Here is a 5,306-nt window from a genome sequence, read left to right as displayed (position 1 = left end):
AGCCCCTAATAAAATGTTTTAAAAAAAAGAAATTTAAAAAAAAAAAAAAAGAAATGTACCCTCTCCTCCTTCAGCTCTTATATTAAAGGAAGCGGGCCGAGAAGCCAGATAATCAGAGCCTGAATTACTGCTCCATGCCTCTGAGCAGCCACTCAGCCTCTTTGGGCCTGAATTTTCTGTCTGTCAAATGAGGGAGCCACGTTCTCCATGAAGCCTGCAGAGCACAGACTGGAGGCCAAATTCCAGCTCTGCCTCACATTGGCAGGGCAACCTTGAATGAGTTAGTGACCTTTCTGAGTCTTGGTTTATCTGTAGAAGATAATACCAAGCTTGCAAGGTTGTTAGAAGAATACTGATACTGTGCCTGGCTCAGGGCAGACACTCAACCTTCAGTTGTATTTGTTTTCTTTCTTTTGCTAACTATGAAAACTCCACTCCAAAGCAGCTTTGCATGATTTCCCATATTGCAAACCTCAGTCTCATTAGCCTGCCATAGATCACAGAATCAAGGCGTAGATTCTTCCTTTTGCAGGAAGGCACAAAACCCAGCCTCCTGTTTAAACCTCTATTTAAGGGGATCACCTGCTAGGCAGAGTGATTTAACACCAACAGGTGTGTTTCTTCCATGGCAGTTCCTCATAGGGTTGAGCCTCTTGGTTCAGAAAGTACAATCCATGCAAAACCCCCTTCCCGGCACGCTGCACTGAACCAGGGACCTGCTTTGTTCAGACGTTTAAAAACTTCATGGGAGACTTTTTCAACCTCCCCAAACACCCAAATGTTCTGGTTCTGTTAAATGCGCTCTAAGATGTCCTCCAACTGTAAAATGGGAAGGACGGACTATATGATGTTTTAGGCATCTTCTGCGATACTGAAGTTCATCTCAAGCTAATGCCTTCCACGGGGCTCCAAGCTAGAATCTAACAACCCTACCTGTCACTGAAAACACAGAAGAACAGAGGCAGAGCATTTGTCCTCCCAGATCTCACTTGCCAACAGATTATCTTTTATAATAACAGCACGGGGGGGGGGGGGGGGGGGGGGGGGTTGTAGTTAGTGATACTTATGTCCTATTTACTCCCAATTATACTGATCCTCCCAGCCATCTGAAACTCTTTCCCTCAACCCTCAGTCATTATTGACTTTCATCCATTGCAATGCACAGCAGGCAAACTACATCCCCGTGAACCCAGTACAGGACTAACCTGCTCTCTTGATCTTGCTGGAAAAGGCTGAAGGCTCGCTCACTGTCTCCTTGAACTCCATGTCTGGGATTGTGTCTTCCCCAGCTGCAGGGACGTTTCAGAAAACCCTGGTGTGTGTCAGATCTGTAGGGAACACCCAGCCGCCTACGGTGAAGAGGAAGAGACTCCCAACTGTAGTCTCTCTATTTCACTTCTTGAGCAGCTGTCTCCTAAGGTGTTACAAATCCAGCAGTTTCTTGGTCCTGCTCATTCATTTCCCTTCCTCCTTTCTCTCCGCCCCCACCAAAAAAAAAAAAACCTGGCAACTATGCAGGAACACGGTTCCAGCTCTGAGTCACCACCCAGGAGGCAAGGAGCATGCAGGCTGGGGCTCAAAAGCAGGCATGTGGCGCCTCCAGGACCCAGTTCTGCTCTTCTTTGGGGTCAGCCACCCCAGGTAGAATGAGACATAGGAAACCGACTAAAGCAGAATGAATTGCTCCCTGAGTTTTGCCCTGGCATATGCTGGCTGAAATTAGCCCCCAAGCAGAACCTTTGGAGGAAAAATAATGGCTCCTTCGTCAACATTTCAAAAGGAACCCAGGGTCGAATAGTGGCTAGGAGTTGGGTTGCTACCCACAAGGTCAGCAGGTAGAAACCAGCATAGGAGAAAGATGAGGCTTTCTACTTCTGTAACAAGTTACAGTCTCGGAAACTCACCGGGGGCAATTGTACCCTGTCTTACAGGGTCTCTCTGAGTCTGAATTTATTTGATGACAGTGATTTTGGTTTTTGTTTGGATCAACATTTCAAGCAGGGGAGGGCAGGGCAAGGGTTGAGTGCCAGCAGCATACCCCTCCACCCCACCCCACCCCACCCCCCACAACAATCATCCCTGCTCAGGATGGCAGAAACCCTTTTCATGAATTCCTATCATTCTGTGGTCCTCACTCCCATAGAGGTCTGCAAAGGGGGGTGGTGGCAGAAAAAGAAACTAAGGTACCAAAGTCACAGCTTTACTGTCACACCCTTGGCTTGACAATGATGCTGGACTTCTACAGATGCCTGTATAGGTCTACAAGTCCCAATACAGGTGACTATATGAATTCACACTCTACAGAGTAGTGACTTCTGTTCTCACGGTATGTGTCCAGTGCCTGGCGCACAGTCATGCTGAATGAAGTGGGGAAAATACAGACGGCTTTTTAGTCACATCTACTTAGGAACAGTTTTAGTAAATCTGGATCCATTTCTCTCTCTCTCCATTTCTTCTCTATTTAAAACCTCCATATCCTTCCTAACTCCTGTGATATTCTATAAATCTCTAAATCCAGGGACAACGGATTGACACAGTGGCTGCAACAAAGGACTGAAGCACACTGTGGTGAGGATGGCGCAGGACTGGGCAGTGTTGGCTTCTGTTACACACAGAGGGTCATGAGTCGGAGCCATCCCAGGGCACCTAGCAACCACGGAGAACATTTATTGTAAAACTAACACAGTTTAGGCTTTGGGGTCCCTCCTTTTCACAAGCCCCTCTCAGGGCTCCGAGAAGGGCCCTAGCAAAATGTTTAAGCTTTTTTGGTCATCTTACGTATTTTTAAGGAGGGGCTCCAAACTGTCTAAACCTCAAGCCCCACCAAATACAGGTCTACCACAGAAGAATGGAAGCACACGTGACTCATGAGCCATCCTGACATGTCATCTGAACAAGAGCATCTGATTCAACAAATCTTTTTTTTTCAATCATTTTATTAGGGGCTCATATGACTCTTATCACAATCCATACATACATCAATTGTGTAAGGCACATTTGTACATTCTTCATTACCCTCGTCATTCTCAAAACATTTGCTCTCCACTTAAGCCTCCAGCATCTGGTCCTCACTTTTCCCCCTCCCTCCCTGCTCCCCCCTCCTTCATAAGCCCTTGATAATTTATAAATTATTATTTTGTCATATCCTGCCCTGTCCGACGTCTCCCTTCACCCAATTTTCTGTTGTCCGTCCCCCAGAGAAAAGGTCACATGTAGATCCTTGTAATCGGTTCCCCCTTTCCAACCACCCTCCCTCTACCCTCCCAGTATTGCCACTCTCACCATTGGTCCTGAAGGGATCATCCGCCCTGGATTCCCTGTGTTTACAGTCTATCTGTACCAGTGTACATCCTCTGGTCTAGCCAGACTTGCAAGCTAGAACTCGGATCACGATAGGGGGGGCAGGTGGAGGAAGTATTTAGGAACTAGAGGAAAGTTGTAGGTTTCATCGTTGCTACATCGCACCCTGTCTGGCTCATCTCCTCCCCGAGACCCCTCTGCAAGGGGATCTCCAGTGGCCTACAAATGGGCTTTGGGTCTCCACTCCGCACTCCCCCCATCGATTCAACAAATCTTGTTGTACCCTCAGAGGAGACATGCCTTAACCTATAGACACGTCCTACTCAATCACAAGTCAATTGCTATAAAAACTGAATTCGGAGTGAAGAGCACAGGCTTGGCCCTATTATGTGGTTAGCACCTGAATGCTGCCGAAGGACAGTGACTGCAACATAAGAGGAATTTATGCGAACAGGAACTTAAGAAATAGGAGATTGCACGCCAGTAGACTAGATTGACAGAGATAGAGGTATCGATATTGATATATCGCTAGATAAGTGTCTACAGACTGGAGGAAGTGTTGTAATAGAGTAGAAAAGTAAAGCACCCTACTGGCCGAGTATCAACTTGATGCTAGGTGTTAGGGTCCAGGGAATCTTCACAATTGACTTAAGTTACCCCATTTTGAAGAGTTTAAAGGTCATCCCCCATCCCAAAAGAAAAATGTTATTTTAGAAAAACAAGTCACTGTGACCTTGCAAACTGCCACTTGTAAATGTCAGCCAAAAGTTTTACAAGCGCACCTGGACCAAGATAAGCTGGGCAGGACGTGCTAAACTGCCCACATCCTGTTATCTTGTGCAGACACCCTTCCCCATTCCTTACTCCTTACTGGTTTTAAGTGTATAAAAGGGCAAAGAAATTTTTGCCGGACGCTTCAGTTTTGGACCCTGCGTGGCCATGCTGTAGCCCAAATCCGGATTTGCTCTTCTCTAACCTTTGCCTTTTCTCTAATAAACCTTTGCTCTTCTCTAATAAACTTTTGCTTTGTTACTTTGCAGCTGCTTGTGGGTCAGTGGTCTTTTGTTGGGCGCGACTCCGTAACACTAGGTGCAACAACCCTAGCAAGTTAAGTCATACCCTCCCCATTTGCAAATAAGAAAACCAAACCTCTAAGGCAGGGGTCCTCAAACTTTTTAAACAGGGGCCAGTTCACTGTCCCTCAGACCGTTGGAGTACCGGACTATAGTTTAAACAAAAACTATGAACAAATTCCTATGCACACTGCACATGTCTTATTTTGAAGTAAAAAAAACGGGGCAAAAACGCCCGGCGGGCAAGATAGATGTCCTTCGCGGGCTACATGTGGTCCGCAGGCCATAGTTTGAGGACCCCTGCTCTAAGGAGTCAAGAATCATCCAAAGGGTATTAACTAGTAAGCGGCATGGTCAGAATTACAGCCCGGCTCAGCCTGACTCCCGAGTGCAAATTTGTTTCAGAGGTTACCGCTCAGTCAATTTCCTGATGCTTTACCAAACCAAACGCACAGCCATCCAGTCGATGCCGACTCACAGCGACCCTATAGGACAGGCTAGAACTGCCCCTGTGAGTTTCCAAGACTGCAACTGTTTATGGAAGTAGAGAGCCCCCTATCTTTCTCCCGAGGAGCAGCTAGGGATTTTGAACTGCTGACCTTGCTGTCAGCAGCCAAACAAGTAACCACTATGCCAGTAGAGCTCCTTGGCGCTACAGAACCCCCAAAATGTCTGGGGTGATGTGCTGGCTTGAGAGTGCAGTAAGCACATCAGACACCGGCAGAGGCTGGCAAGCTTCCAGAGCCCCAACTCCCACCAATGGTGGAAAGGGGAGCCTCATGAGTTCATTCATTCAGGTACACAGGTCTAACTCTTTTTCACTGGGCAACACGCAGGCAGGGACCGATGACAGGCTGCTGGGAGTGAGGAGGGGACATGTGAGAGGTTCCCACCCTGTGGCATTACCTCTGACTCCCTCACCCTTGTTGCCAG

At 47.3% G+C, this 5,306-nt stretch overlaps 1 protein-coding gene across 1 annotated transcript in view; it reads right to left on the bottom strand.

Annotated features, from left to right (window-relative positions):
• PLEKHA7 (pleckstrin homology domain containing A7) overlaps positions 1 to 1,289 on the bottom strand; it is a 104,111-nt gene extending 102,822 nt beyond the window's left edge. The window contains exon 1 of the mRNA XM_045290984.1: positions 1,206 to 1,289. The gene's annotated coding sequence lies outside the window, so the exon portion shown is untranslated. The remainder of the gene's footprint in view (positions 1 to 1,205) is intronic.
• Between the last annotated feature and the right edge of the window lie 4,017 nt (positions 1,290 to 5,306).

This window comes from Echinops telfairi, unplaced genomic scaffold, assembly GCF_000313985.2.
Source record: "Echinops telfairi isolate 266 unplaced genomic scaffold, ASM31398v2 ScPeMD7_60;HRSCAF=208, whole genome shotgun sequence".
NCBI classification, from domain to species: Eukaryota; Metazoa; Chordata; class Mammalia; order Afrosoricida; family Tenrecidae; genus Echinops; species Echinops telfairi.
Note: the sequence above shows the minus strand (reverse complement) of the source record. Positions and strands in the feature narration are given on the sequence as shown.